The sequence below is a fragment of the Sarcophilus harrisii genome, chromosome 1 (genome assembly GCF_902635505.1).
Source record: "Sarcophilus harrisii chromosome 1, mSarHar1.11, whole genome shotgun sequence".
Classification (NCBI taxonomy): domain Eukaryota; kingdom Metazoa; phylum Chordata; class Mammalia; order Dasyuromorphia; family Dasyuridae; genus Sarcophilus; species Sarcophilus harrisii.
In genome coordinates this window covers 657,647,190-657,663,895 of record NC_045426.1, presented here as the reverse complement: position 1 = coordinate 657,663,895, position 16,706 = coordinate 657,647,190, and positions in this window count along the sequence as shown.

The following is a 16,706-nucleotide window of genomic DNA, read 5'->3' as shown; positions in this document are numbered from 1 at the left end:
TTATAATCTAACGAGGAACAACATGGAAATAACTATATACAAATACACTATAGATGGGATAAATTAGAAATAATCAACAGAGTGAAGATAATACAATCAAGTGGCGTGGTCCTGATGAGAAAGACTTTCTGCAGAGGCTGGGATTTCAGCTGGAACTTGAAGAGGACATGAGAAAGGAGAGAGTTTTGGGTATGAGGAACATCCAGAAAAATGTCTGGTCAGGAGATGGGATTTCTTATTAGAAGAACAGCAGGGTTTCCCGTGTCACTAGTTGAAGAGTATTTAGGAGTTGGGGAAAATATAAGGTATAAGACTGGAATAGATGGAGGGACCAAGTTGTAAAGGGCTCTGAACATCAATTAGAGGATTTTATATTTGGTTCTGGAAATGATAGGGAGCCACTAGTGTTTGGGAGTGAGGAGGTGGAGGTGGTCAAACCTGTACTCTAGCAAGATTTTTTTGACAGCTAAGAGGAGGGAGGATAGGCTGGAGTGGGGAGACACTTGTGGCAATCAGAGCCACCAGCAGCTATTATAGTAAGTAATCCAGGCAGGAGATATGAGGGCCTGCCCAAAGGTAGTTCCTACTAGTCCCCCCCTTCTTCTCCATCTCCTGGTTTCTTTCACCTTCCATTTAAAATCGAACCTTCTACAGAGAGCTTTTCTTTGTTTCTGCCTTTCTTTCTTTCCTTTTTTGAAGCAAAAAGGGTTAAGTGACTTGTCATATACTTGTCACATAGCTAGTCTGAGGTCAGATTTGAATCCAGGTCTTCCTAACACCAAAACTGGTGCCCTGTGCCATCTTGGTGCCCCACAAGAAGCCTTTCTTAATCCCCATTAATGCCAGTGGCTTTAATTATGTCTATTTATTATTCTTATAATAATCATTCTAATCATTATTAAATAATCTAATTATTTATCCTGTATATATTTACAAATAGCTGTTTGCATATTGTCTCTCCCTTTAGGTTTTTTTTATCCCCAATATTTAGTATGATGCCTAGCACTTGGTAGGCACTAAAATGTTTATTTCCTGACAAACCAGTCCCACAATTTATTGTGGATAAGTCCTGTCTCTGGTATCCTAAATATGCTGGAGTCCTATGGGACTGGAGAAGCTGGGACTAGAAGGCACCCTGGCAGAGTCTAGAACATGGAGAGGAGGGGGCAGAGAGAAACAGGGAGAGGAGAGAAGGCTACGGTCTGAGAGGATGAGATCTGGGGAAGGGTGAGAACCTGAGGAGAGATGACCTGGGATAGGGGCCTGGGATGGTAGGCACTAGGACAGAGAGGGGACCCGAAGAGCTAGAAGTCCCAGGGCCTGGACTCAAGGGCAGTAGTGACCAAAAGGGACAGGGCCTGAGGAATGAGACTTTAGAAGATAGATCCTGGGAATACTGGAGCCTAAGGACTGGAACAGTTGGAAGGGCTGGATGGAAGGAAGAAGGCAGAGATGGGGAGGGGGAAACAACAGGACTGAGACCTGGATGGAGAGACTGGGACCAGGAATATCAGAAACTGTTGGATTGGGCCTGAGGGCAAGAGAAACTGGAAGCTTAATGGCCCATAGATTATTGGGGTCTTAAAGGGGGAAACTAGGAGGGGAAAGTTGGCAGAGGGGGTTGCTTCTGGAACCTAATAAGACTCAAAGCCTCCACCCCCACCCTGGCCAAGCCATTAGGACATACCTGAGGTTTGAGAGTGGGCGCTCCCTCCTTCCCTGCCCCCCCCCTCCAGTCTGCCTGTCCAGTCACATCAGGATCCAAGACCCTCCCCTAGCTCAGGGCCCTGACTCAGCGACCTAGTTTCCAGGATTTTTCCCTGAAAGAAAAAGTTGAGGCTCCCTCTTCCCCACTCCTGCAGCTCCCCCTATTTCCTCTCTTCCAATCCCCTCCTTCTCTCAACACATACACCTGAAACTCAAAGCTGGAAGAGAAGGAGGGAAACTAGAATGGGAAGCCTAGGGCTCTGAAAGAGGGGAGGAAAAGACCCAGAGGAAAAAGCTTCTCAGAGAGAACCCATCTGTTAGGGGCTCCAACATGGGGGGGGGGGGAGTAGGGGATAATATATTGATAGGGAGCCCAAGTAAGGGAAAATAGAGAATCAAGAATTCAACAATCAATTTGGAAAACAAACTAGTAGGGGCAAAGCTCTGTATTCCATGCTAGGGAAACAGATATATAAACATTCTTAAGGCAGGGAAGATAGGAAATGCTCCCTAGAAGATTCCACCATTTCTTCCTTCTTGGAGCTACTTGGTTTTTCCAACCTCAGAACTAGCCAGTCCCTCCCACTTGGGAACTAAGATATCTATAATCCAAAAGAAGGAGGCAAGAAAAGCCTAACCCAGCCCAAAATGCACTGGGAACTATAAGCCCAATGATTCTGCCTCCCAGTCAAGGCTCATTCTCTGAAGGCTCCATTAGCCTTTGGGTCAATGCTTAAAGAATGACCCCTGATATTCTCTAGTTTCTCCAATCCAGCCTCTGATCTATGGGATACCAGAATCATCTTCTCAAAGTTCAATTCTGCTTACAAACCTCTCCCTGATCAGATGCTTTCCATGGCTCCCCATTATCTGTGAGGGAAGTCTAGGCTCCATAAGAAATTCAACCTTTCTGAATTTCAACTTCCTTATCTGTAAAAGGAAGATGATAATGTCTCTAATTTCTATTTTGCAGAATTCCTTGTAGACTCAAATAAGATGATGTACATAATGTTTTGCAAACCTTCAAGTGCTAAATATCAGTTATTATAATCTTGATAATAATTTTGATGATGATAATTCAAAATTTTATGTCACTTTGAAGTTTGAATATATTATCTCATGTCATCTTTATTACAATACCCCCTGAAGTAAAGAGAGAAGACATCATAATGTTCAGCTTACAGATGAGCAAAGTGAGACTGAAAAAAAGAAAACTGAATGAACCACAGTTCCATGACTATTAATAAGGAAACTGGGACCAAACTCTTCTAAGGATGAGGCCATTATTCTTCCTACCAGATTAAGTTGCTTCTCTTTCCTGGCATTCAACATCCTCCAGAATGAGACCTGAAGGACTCCATATATTCTGTCTTATTTAATCCTCTACCAAGAGATACCCAGTAGCCCACCATTTCCCAGTAGTGCCTCTCTCCTCTTATTTTTCTCATTTTCTCTCAGATTTGGCTGATATCTGGTCTCAGTCTTATGAGTCAATGGGGACAGCCAGATAGGGAAGCTGGGCTTTGGCCAGGAAAGGAGTTCAAGACCAACCAGCATATCTCAGAGTACTTAATTCCATTTAACAAACATTTCTTAAGTATATTTGTTTACTCAACTCAAGACCCATATTCAACTCAAGCATGAGGGATAGTGCCCAGGAACATTTGTAGACAAGAGACAAAAAGGGACAAGATCAATGGACCATGTCTTACAGACTTCAGAATAGGTTTGAGAAACCCTTTAAAACGACCTCCCCCATTTTATATGTGGGGAAATTGAGAAAGGGAAATGGCTTGCTCTAGATCATACTGGATTGGAAGCCAAATGTTCTGATTTCATAGTAAGGGGACTTTACACAATATTATTCTATTAAAACTGACTGACTATGAGAATCACGAACAATAGTTTTGATAATTATAATCATAATAATATTTGACATCTATATAGTATTTCAAAATTTGTAAAGTACTTTATGAATATGATTTCATTTGCCTCACCCCAGTCCTATGCAATAATCATCACAAATATTATTATCCCCATATTATAGATGAGAAAACTTCTTGGACTCAGATGATCTGGATTCATATTCTGGATAGATATTATTGTCTATCATTTATTCTATCTCTCAGTCTCAGTTTCCTCTTCTGCAAAGACCTCTCAGGTCCTAGAATCGATGATCTGATACTCAGAGAATTTGCCCTGCCTGGGTCACACGGCTGGATTGGACCCCAGCTATTCCTGCCTCCAGGTCCAGCTCTATCTATTACACTGAGTTATCCCAGGGAAGGGATTTGATGAGAGCCTTCAAGGCCAAGATGGAGCCATGCTGTGCAGAGATTTGAATACCATACTAAGGGACTGTAAGCAAATGAAAGCCAAAAAAAAGGTCGCTGACCAAGGGTGGGGTAGGACCAAAGACAACTAAAAGTACAGTGGATAAAGCAGAGGGCCTGGAGTCAGGAAGAGCCGTGTTCAAATCCTGCTTTTGATACTAGATGTGTGACTCTAAATGAGTCATTTAACTTCTGTCTGCCTCAGTTTCCTTAACTGTGAAATTGAAATAATAACAGAATCTACTATCCAGGGTTGTTATAAGGATCAAATGAGATAATATTTTTAAAGGACTTAATTCACCTGCCTGGCACACAGTAAACGTCTAAATTCTTATTCCTTTCTTCCCAAAGAGATAAGAAAATACCAAAGAAAAGATCTTATTCTCTAAAAAAAATGGAGACAGAGAGAAATAAAGATAGAGAAAGAGAGAGGGGAGGGAGGGAAAAAGACAGAGAGATTGGGGGGGGGGGAAAGGGGGAAGGAGAAAGAGGGAATGAGGGAGGGAGAGAAAGAGAGGGGGAAAGAGAGGGAGGGAGAAAATAAGAGGGAGGAAGAGAAGGAGGAAGACAGAGAGAAGGGAGAGGAGGGAGGGAAAGAGAAACAGAAAGACAAATAGAGAGGAGAGAGGGGAAGAAGGGAAAGGGAGAGAGAAACAGAGAGAGACAGAGAGACAGAGAGATCGAATTCATGAGCAAAGTTCCAATCAAGGAGTCTCGAGGCTCTGGTATAAATTAAGAGCTACAATACTTTGAAAGTATAATGGAACATTTATTTCTGTTGACTTTAAAATGTAAATAATCATTTCAGAAACCCCTGAAGCCAAACTCTGGCGGAGTGTCTCTGTGCCTCAAACTCGGTTTCCCAGCTTTCCCAAGGGGCCACAGTGAGGGGCCGATAAAGAGCCGGAGGACTTTGTCAGCCACCCCAGAACTATTGGGCTGGGAGAGGGATGGGTTTAACAGGCCTCCTTGGTGGCGCCGTGATCTCTTTTCCAGGCCAGGAGGTGCAGACGCCGTCGGGGGCCAAGGAGCACATTCCGGGGAGGGAGGCAGCCAGGCCAGGGAGAGAGGGAGGGACTGGGGAGGGGGCCAGATGCCTGAGGCCCAGCTGGGGGTGGGGGTGAGATTCCCAGCCTTGGGGAGATGAGGGGTCCCCTCTGGGAAGCTGAGGAAACCTTCAGAAACCCCATCCAGCCTGAAATGTGGGAGCTAGGAGGCTGAAGGAGGGGAGATAAGGGATTGTGGGAGCTGGAAATTGGAGGATGGGGGATGGAGGAAATGGAAGCTGCGGATGCTGAAGAGATGGGAGTGGAGAGAGCTGGAGGCCAGGGAATAGAGGATGGAGAATGAGGCATATTGCTTTTGGGAGGATCCCAATCCAGAGCCTGCTAACCTAAGAAATGGGGGCAGAGCAATAAAGAGATGCGAGGAGCCATAAGCAAGCACAATTCCCTGGAGCAGCAGAGTTGGATTACCTCCTCCCTCTGCAGGGAAGAGGAGGGGGCAGAACTATGGCCAAGAATCAGCTACAAGTGCTTTCTAAATGATGAGCTCTTTTGCCAGGACACTTCATAAAGCTGCTCCCGGCCCTATGCCACCAAGAGAGGAGAGTCCATCCAAACTGGGCACCCCCTCCCTCAAACACCAACATCCAGGCCACTGACTCCCAGAGAACCAGCTCCCCACCACCTCCAGGCACAGCTTCTGAATCCCCTGTCCCTCCCATCCCCACCCTGAGACTTCCCCCTCCTGCTTCCCAAACTGAGGCATTATTCTAAAACAGCCTCCAGTATGAACACAGCCACCACCCCACACACACTATCCCTCAATTCCAGACCCTCAGCATCTCAGAGTTAGAAAAGAACTCAGAAGGGATGGAACTCAACCCATATTTGAGGAGTGTGGAGTGCCTGATCTGGACAGAAAGACTTCAGTTGGAACCCTGACTCAGACAGTGATTGTGGAACCTGGACAAGTCCCTTAACCTCACTGCCTCAGTTCTAGCTTTTAAAAGGGCATAATAATAATAGCTATTTCCTAGATTTTGTGTGAGGATCAAATGAGATAATATATGAAAGCATTTAACAAACCTTAAAGTCCTGTATAAATGCTTGTCGTCATTATTGTTATTATTAATCTACTTTATCATCATCATCTCTGACATTTAAAAGCATATTAAGCTTGCAAAGCACTTGACCCACATCATTTCCTTTGATTCTTACAATTTTTCTTTGAGGTAAGGGAAATCAATCCCTATTCCCATTTTACAGATGAGACAATGTTGACAGGGTGTGGCGTCCCACCACACCACACAGCCAGTATCTAAGCCTTTCTTCCTGACTTCCCAACTAGTCCTTCAGCGTTTATTTAAAACTCTCCATAGAGGGGAGAACCTACTACCTCCAGAAGCAGCCTGTTCCGCTTTTGGCTAACTCACATGGTTAAGAGGAAGTTTTTCCTTACCTCAAGCCTAAATTTGCTTCTCTGAAACATCCATCCCTTGCTCCTGGCACTGCCCTCTGGGTTCAAGAAGAACACTGTCTAATCCTTCTTCCATGTAACAACCCTTCAAATACTTGTTCCCTCCCTCCCGACTCAGTCACTACCCAGACCACTCCCCATTGTCCCCAGTCAACCTCCAGCCATGGTCACTTTTCTTTAACCGCCCTGTGCTGGTCCTGCCCTTCAGCCTATGGTCTTAAGGAACCATTTCCATTATCAGAAAATTCCAAGGACTGCCGGATATCACTAATCAATACTAGGCATTAATATTGGCCACCTCTCAATCTCAGACCTGAACCCAACCATTCCCTGAATTCAGGCACCATCACCAAAAATCCCTCCTCTTCCCAAATCCTAGTCACTGTCCCCCAGACACTTCCATGACAAACACTTCCCCTGGCCATCTCCAACCCTGGAATTTCCCTGATCATCCCCCAAATCCGGGCACTGTCTCCAAGCAACAGCCACTTCAAGCCCTTCGCTCTGGCGCTGAATCCCAAGAACTTCCTACCTTCATTGAAATTCAGGCATTTCCCCTGATTATTTTTCATTTTTTGGAACTCCCCCTAATTTTTCAGCCCCCTGCACTGTCTTCTATTAGCCAGTGGTATTACCCCCACCCATGTCCGAAGCCCAAGGACGATCACTAGCCATTGCTCAGTAACGGGCACTGCCCCAAAACTGTATCCCGATTCAGAGGACTGCCCCTAACCTCAACCCCAGACAGTGTCCCCAATTACCCCCATCCCTTCTCTCTGTGCTCTGCCCCCAATCCTGGGGACTGTCCCTGGCCATTCCCCAGGACTGGGCACTATCCCTAGTCACTCCCCAACCCGAGACACTTCTCCTAACCACACCCCAATCCCAAGCACTGCCTCACTCTCCAGCCATTGGCACTGACCCCACCTGGCATGGTGGATTGAGTATAAGACCTGAAGTCCAGATGACCCAGGCTTAGATTCCACCTCAGACACTCACTGTGTGACCCTGGACTAATCATTTACTCTCTGAGCTGAAATTTCCTCATCTAAAAAAAGAGCATTTAACTCACCAGTTCTGGTGCTATAAATGAGAAAATATATGTAGGGCACTCTAAAAATCTTTTTTTTTTTTTTTTTTTTTTTTTTTTTTTTTTTTTAATTTAATAGCCTTTTATTTACAGGATATATACATGGGTAACTCCACAGCATTAACAATCACTCTAAAAATCTTAAAGAAGAGATGTGCCATGGCACTGTGCCATGTACTTTACAAGTATTACCTCATAACAACTCTGTGAGTTAGGTCAGTGCTGTTATAATTCCCATTTTACAGGTGAGGAAACTAAGGCAAACAAAAGGAGGCTGGATTTTAATTCAGATCTCTCTAACTCCAAGTTCAATACAGTGACTCTTAACTGTCTGAAAATGACAGCTAAGGGTTACTAGGTACCAAACACAGGGAAAAAGAAAGACCCTGGCCTCGAGGAGCTTACATTCAAATGGAGAAAGATAACACATGGAAGAGAGGGATAAATGAAAGATTATTATTCTTATTCACTGTCGCAGACAGCAGACATATTTCCCAACTATTGACACTACCTATGACCATTTCCCACAAGGGCACTGGTCCTAGACACAATTTCTGTCCAAGTGCTGGGCCCAAGTCCTAAATATTTCTCAACCATGAATGCTTCAACCAGCCACTTCTCATCCCCAGAAATTGGTCAAGACTGTCCTAAAACCCAGCCACTGACCAGCCTTCAACCTAAGGCAACTGAACAAACCAACTACCAGAGCCTAGCCTCCATCCCAGACTGTCCTGATAAACCTAGGGCTTGCCCTCATCCACTCTCCAGCCCACTGTCTCCTCGTTCCTACCCACATGAATTGATCCCCAAAGATTCTCAACCCCAGTTTTTTCTCCTTTACCCCCAATCCCAATTACTTCCCATTAATAGCCTCCAAACTGACCTAACATTCCCCTAAAATGTGGAAAATGCTCTTCAACCATCCCTCAGTCAGTAGAGGTTTCATCTGACTTTCCTCTGGCTCTGGCTAGTGCCTTCCAACTGATATGATATGGTTTTGTGGTCTCCTGATTTTTTGAGGGGAGGGCTTCTTTTCTAAACAATAAAGTCAGTAAATTCTAAATCTTCTGGTTTTGGAGTCTGCCTCAGGGACTTCCTACACTACCAATCTAAGAACAACAATCTGTCTGATTCTGAATAGACCACTCCTCAATTCATTGCTGACTGATGATCTATCTGGTCAGTGATAACCAAATTCTGGAGATCACTCCTCTGGGTTATTGAATTAGCATGTCAGTGATAGAAAACTGATAAATGTATCTCTTTGCTTTGCAATTGGCATTACAATTACAGTAAACTTTGCCCTTGACAAGAAAATGGGTTCAAATCTGCAAATGTGTTTGAGACATCTCGCAACCCGGTCTGTGACCCCAAATTTTGGGGGTTCCTTTCCCAACCTCAACACAACCATTTAGCATTAAAATCCATGACCTCAGACAGCTGAAGATTTAGATAAATGGATAAAATAAATATGTACCTAATACATGATATAGATAATATTATGTAATATAAGATATATTAATATATAATAATGTATTTAATAATGCCATGGGTAGTTGCTTAGATAAGCTGTAAGTGATGAGGATGGTGTGGGGAAAACTAGGAGCTAGGAGGATCAGGCTATGCTTTATGTAAGAAACCAAGTTTTGATAAGGACCCTAACAGAATGAGGTGAGAAAGGGGTTAATTCTAGGCATGAGGAACAACTTGGACTAAGGCAAAGAAAGAGGTGGAACATCATGGAGATATTCTAGAGAACTACAGTTCACAGGCATGAAATACACATAAATTGAGGAAGAGGCAGTGGAAAAAATACTAGATATAACAAGTCACTGGACTCTGGACTTCAGTTTCTTCATCTGTAAAATGGGTGGGTGGGACTAAATAACTTCCAAGGTCCCTTCCAATTCTAAATTTAAAATCCTATGATTCCATGGCCCCTGGAGGCAGCAACTGGACTTTGAGTTCAAATATTGTCTAAAACACTTTATAGCCATATGACTCTGGGCAAGTCACTTAACCTCTGCCTATCTCAGTTTCCTCATTCGTACAATGGGGATAATAATAATACTTACTTCCCAGAATAGTTGAGATGCTGACTGTAAAGTGCTTAGCATAGTGCCAGGGACTAGTGGTACTTAATTAATGCTTATTTCCTTCCCTTCCCTCCCATCCTTCACTCCACTCAAGCAGCACATAGACTTTTTAGATTCCTAAAATTAGGAAGTTTTTCCCAACATCACGCCTAAATCTGCTTCTTTGTAACTCCCTCCCACCCAACTACAACACTGCCCCTTGCACCACTGTGCCTTATGGAGCCCAAATCCTCTTGCCCATGACGGCCCTTCCAGTCTCTGAACAGGCTCTCATCCCTCCTGATGAGGACCATGGCTGAGCCTTCTTTGCTCCAAACTAAACAGCTCCAACTTCTTCAATCATTCCTCATATATCATTAGCTTTTTCACCATCTCCTGGACACTCTCTATCAGAGCGCTTCCTAAAAGTGAACACAGAACTCCTGTAGCACTAGGATTAGAAATTTGGAGCTGAAAAAGACCTGAGAGTCCATTGAATCCACCCCCATCTTTTTAACAGGTGAAGTAACTGACTTACCTGTAATGTAATCCAGAGGTCACACCATCAGTAAATATCTGAGGCAGGATCTTAACTCAGTCTTAACATCAAGCCAAGCATCATGGGAAGAGGCAGGTGGCCCAGGATTGGGATTAAAGAGTCATAATATCCTAAATCAACATGAAACTAAGATCAGCAAGTCCTGCAATTTCAGTCATTAAATAGACATTTATTAAATAGCTACTATGGCCAGGCATTATGTTAAATGCTGAGTATACAGTGCCTGTCCTTGCTTACAATCTAATGGGGAGACAATATACAGACAACTTTTATAAACAAGAATAAATTTAAAATAATTAACAGAGAAAAGGCACTAGAATTAAGAGGGATTAGAAAAGATTTTCTCTAAAAGGTAGGATTTTAGTTGAGGCTAAAAGGCAGAGATGAAGAGGAAGAGAATTTCAGGTGTGAGGAACAGAGAAAAATGCTTGTATTAGAGAGATGCCATGCTCAAGGAATAGATAGGAGGCTTGTGTCATTGTATGATAAAGTATTCAAGGAAGTTTCAGGGGGTGAGGTGAGAAGACTGGAAAGGTGGAAGAGATGTAAATTGAGCTGTAAACACTAAATAGAGGATTCTGTTTATGGGGAGTCACGAGAATTTATGGTGTGGGAAGAGGGGGAGTGATATTATTGAACTTGTGCTTTAGGAAAATCACTTTAATAAGTAAAAGGAGAATGGAATGGAGTAAGGAGAGAGACTGGGTACAGGCAGACCAATCAGCATATTATTTCAATAGTTCAGAAGATAAAGGCCTGTACCTGGTAAGAATGTCAGAGGAAAGAAGGGAATATATTTGAAAGATAGTACAAAGGTAAACCACAGGCATTTGGCAACAGATTGGATATGGGGGATATGGATGTGAATGTGCCTCACACATGCTTTGGCCATATAAGTTCCCTACACGTATGCCGCCATACTCCTGAACTCTTCCCCCTGGCACAATGTATATTTGTGGAAAAGTATACCTGAAGATTTAGTGTGGAAATGTTTTGTTGCTATTGTCCTTAATATGCCATTTCATAAGGTGCTTTGTATAATCACTAGCCATGTGGACATTTCAAATTGAATTTCCTGGAGGCATCTCAAATTCAACATGCCCAAAACTGAACTCACTATTTTCTCCCTAAATCCTTCCATCTTTTATACTTTCCCAGTTCTATCTAGGGTACAATCACCACTCCAATCCCCCAGGTTCAAAACCTTGCTTACAATGCAATCTTTTTATTTTCAAATAGTGTTTTATTTTTCCAAATACACGCAAAGATAGTTATCAACATTCACCTTTGTAAAACCATATGTTCCAAATTTTTCTCCCTCTTTTTCCTCCCCAAATCAGCATCAATCCAATATAGATGAAACATGTGAAATTCTGCTAAGCATATTTCCATATTCATCATATTGCACAAGAAAAATCAGATCAAAAGGGGGAATGCATGAGAAAGAAAAAAAAACAAACAAAAGCAACGAAAAAGCTGAAAATTACAATGCAATTCTTGAATTCTAACTTTCATTTGTGTATAGTTGTTTTCAATCATGTCCTACTCTTGGTGACCCCATTTGGCATTTTCTTGGCAAAGATACTGGAGTGATATGCCATTTCCTTTTCCAGTTTATTTTACAGATGAGGAAACTGAGGCAAACAGGCTTAAGTGATTTGCCCAAAACTAATAAGTGTCTGAGGCAAGATTTGGACTACAGTATTCCTAACTTCAGACCCAGTGTCCTATTCACTGCACCACCTTGCTGTCTCATTCTAATTCATCCTGTATCTAATCTATTAACAAACCTTGCCTTTTATTCCTTCACAACATCTCTCATAAATACTATATACTATATTAGTTTAGGCTCTAATCAGTTATTGATTAGGCAACCAAACAAGAGCTAGAAATATTAAAAAGGAAATTAAAATGCAAAGTTTTTATGTAAAATTGAAAAGGTTTTGCACAAACAAAATCAATACAGTTGAAATCAGAAGAGAAGAGGGGAGGAATTCTATGAACCAAATTTCTCTGGTAAAGGAATTAATTCAATTATATAAGAATAAAAGTCATTACCCAAATGATCAAATATCAAAGGATATGAACCATCAGCTTTCAAAAGAAGTGCAAACTGTCAACAAGAATATGAAAAATACTCAGATTCATTAATAATAAGAGGAATTTAAATTAAAATAATTCTGAAGTTTAGTCTCATGCTCATCAGTATGGCAAAGATGATTTCCCGAAAATACATTTGTTTGGAGGGATAGGGGAGGACAAACATAATAATATACTGTTTGTAGATAAATTGGTTCAGTCATTTGGAAAAGAAATTTGGAACTACTACCCAAAAACTACTAAAGCTACTAAACCAAGCATATTCTTTATTCCAGTGATATAAGAACTAGGCATACAGCCCAAAGAGATCAAAGGGAAAGAAGCCAAAAATACATGTAGTAGCATTTTTGGTTGAAATGAAGTATTGAAAACTAAGTAGAATCTCAAGAACTGAGACTGAACAACTCTTGTAGTATATGAAAGCAATGGAATTAATTAGATTATTTAATTAAATTAATTAGAAATTTATCGCAGTACCTAACACATAGCAGTTATTTAAATTCAAGGTAATTAATTGACATTAAGAAATTATGAAAGGAATGGCTTTGAGATACATATAGGAAGACTTATGATGCAAAGAGAAGTAAGCAAAAGCAAGATGACAATTTATACAATAATTATAACATTGCAAAGGATCTAAGCTTTGAAAGACTTTAGAATGTTAATTAATATAGTGATCAACCATCATTCCAAAGTATCAATGAAAGAGTCCCTCCTCTTGACATAGAAGTGAAAAATTGAAATGCAATGCAATATTCGTTTTCATATATGGCCAGCATGTGGATTTGTTTTGTGAAATAGCACAAATGTTAAATAATACATTGTATGGTGTTATTTGTTTCACAGAAAGGCATAGTGGTATTTTGGTTTTTGTTTGTTTCTTTTTAGGGGGTGGTATCAAGGGGCAGGAAGAGGAGGAGAAGGAAGAAGAGGAGGAGAAAGAGAAGAAGAAAGAGGAGGAGAAGAGGAAGAAAGAAGGAGGACAAGGAGGATGAAGAGGAGGAGAGCTCAACAAAATATTTTAATATCTGCAATAGTTAAAAAGAAAGAAATTTTAAAGACTTGCTAGATAGGATTGGACTGGATGGAACTAGATTGTGTGATATAATGGACAAAATGTTGAATGTGGAATCAGAAAGACCTGATTCCTTGTGGGACAATAGTTATGTGAATATATACAAATCCACTTTCTAAACCTCAATTATATCATATATAAAATAGGAGCTAATAATACCTGTAGTACTTACTTCACAGGATTGGTATGAGGTTCAAAAAGATGTCACAAATGGACTTGGTTCTTTTCAACAATGAGGTGATTTAAGGAAATTTCAATAGACTTGTCATGGAAACCACTATCTGTATCCATCTGTAACTGCATCACTTTTTTATTTTTCACCATTTAACTGTAGCAAGAGGCAAATGGAGTGAAGGGGATTTTGCAGCTAGTATCCTCACCCAGAGGCAGACAGGAGAAAGTCATCAGAGGAAGTTCAGAAGAGTTCAATTATGGAAGAAAAAAGGAAAATTATCCCAGGAAGCATGAAGTCAAACTGACCCAAGGAGCCCAGCTGAGTGACCTTTCTCCCTTCCCAGCAGGGAGAAGCATAAAGATACAGTAAAAAGGACAGCATGATCCTGCAGTGCCAGGGGCATGATCTGACTACGTTACAGGAGACTTTTATGTGAACATCCCTTCTTCCCACTGATACTGTGTTTATCTGTGAGACAATATATCCTAGGTTTGGGAGGAGAATGTTTTGTAGCTATCCTACAAAATAGCTTCTTTGTAAATATCTTTGCTTTAAATTAATTCTTTCCACTGATTATTAAGAAACTATCAAGGAAACTACATAGCACAGTGGATAGAGAACCAATCCTGGAGTCAGAAGGACACAAGTTCAAATCCTACCATGGCTTACTAGCTGTGTGACTCCAATTGTCTCCCCCTAAAATAGTAAAAATATCAATGGAGATTGATGAGCTAATAGCTTCAGAAGTCAAATCTACATAGTATCTGTGAACCTGAGATATTAGTCATCTTATGGAAGACCCAACCAGTTATTCCAAGTAAGAAGTTGGGGATCTAGACATGGAGAAGTGTTATATCAAAGCACCAGGAATTCCCTTTATCCAAGGAAGTCTTCAGGGTAAAGTAGGAAAGGAAGCAGACCTGTCCAAGAGGTAAGCCTTGGCACCAGAAAGCCATGACAGAAGGATCATCTGTAAGGAGTGTTGGTTCTCAGCTCTACAGTTTCAGGAACTTGATGGCAAGGGCCCACATGCTGGTGTCCAGGCCGTAAGGGATAAATGGGCATTTAAATCCATGCCCAAAGGAATTGAGCTTTTAATCACTGAAGCTCAGAAATATATCAGGGTTTACAAACTAGAATTCCTTCTTAAGAATCATGCCTTAATTCACATGTGCAAGAATGTTTGTGGCAGTCCTTTTTGTAGTGACTAGAAACTGGAAACAGAGTGGATGCCCATCAATTGGAGAATGGCTGAATAAGTCATGGTATATAGATGTTATGGAATATTATTGTTCTATAAGAAAGGACCAGCAGGATGATTTCAGAAAAGCCTGGAGAGACTTATATGAACTGATGCTAAGTGTAGAACCAAAAGAACACTGTGCACAGTAACAAGAAGATTATATAATGAGCAACTGTGATGGATGTGGCTCTCTTCAAAACTGAGGTGATTCAGGCCAATTCCAATGGTCTTGTGATGGAAAGAGCCATCTGCAGTCCAGAAAAAGGTCTATGTGGACTGAATGTGGATCACAACATAGTCTTTTCACTTTTTTGATGTTCTTTACTTGATTTTTGTTTTCTTTATCATTTTTTTCTTTTTGATCTGATATTTCTTATACAGAATAATAACTGTGGAAATATGTATAGAAGAATTGCACATTTAACATATATTGGATTATCTGCATCTAGGGGAAGGAGTAAAGGGAAGGAAGAGAGAAAAAAAATGGAACATAAGACTTTTCAAAGGTAGATGTTGAAAACTATCTATGCATGTGTTTTGAAAAAACAAATCTTTTTTAAAAAAGAGAGAATCATGCCTTAAACTTAAATCACTCTGAATCTCATTGATTGGCCAACGATAGGTCTGCCCCAACCCTTATTTGGTCATTGTTTGGACCTTGATTGTCTAAGAGGGAGTGTAAATAGCAATTATTTCTGTTTTGGCCAGAAATCCTGAGAGCCTTCCTCTCCTAGATTGATAATTTTTTTGAGTAGGTAAAAGAGGCCATTCCCTGGCTCATTGCCTTAATCACTTGCCTTAATCACTGATTGGACATTGCCTCAGACAAACCCAACAATTAGGAAATAGCTTATAAAGGCCTAGATCTTCCACTATAGTCTCCAGTCCATTCTGACCCATAGCTTGCCATTGGGTCTAGATGGGTCTCGAGGAGAATGAGGCTGGTGCCATTTGTACCTTCATTTAAATCTAATTCACTTGAAGTCTTGGTATGAGCTTTAGGCTCATGGTCCTCTTCAGGAACAAAGGACAGACAACTAATGCTTAAGAATTGCTTGTCGATTGACAATCAAGTGACTGCTTGGCTACTCAATCTGGTCTTATCCACAGGCCCTGAGCCTATGGATTTTTTTTCAAATGGCCCTGGATTCCTTTGACCCTTCCATGGTTTTAATAAAAGGCCCAGGCCTGGGCAGCAGGGGAAGTCCTGGAAAAAAATAGGGAATTGGACTGAGGCAGAGAAGGGGAGTATCTGTGGCAACCAATGCTGCCACAGGCTTATCTTGGACAAATCCCATACCTTCTCTGGTTCTCATTTTTTTCATATGTAAAATAAAAGCATTTGAAGGGCTTTAAGGTCTTTGCCAGCTCTGGGCATCTATCTTTGATCTCCTGAAACTCAGGAAGTTCTGATCCCTTGAGATAGTGAGGGAATTCAGGGGATTAGAACAGCATGTGGTTATTTATGAGAATAGAGCAAAAAACATTGACTACATTTTATGATTCAATTTTAAAGTTAGCTCAGTGCCCTTTCAATTCAATTACAAGTCTAGTCCAACTTCTATCTTGTGAGAAGATTTGATTCAATCATGGAAATTGAGGAGAAAGTTTTATTGCATTATTTGAATCTTGTCCACCTGACAGGGAAGCTAGACCACCTCTCCTGCTGCTTCACAATTGTATATCTCAAGGAACCCATATGTCTTGTTTGAAAATTAGCCTGCTTGCTCTTTTCTCAGGGCAAAGAATTGGAAACTGAGGGTATGCCCACCAATTGGATAATGACTAAATAAATTGTGGTATGTTTTTATGATTGATTATCATTGTTCCATGGGAAATGATGAGCAGGATGCTCTCAGGAAAACCCT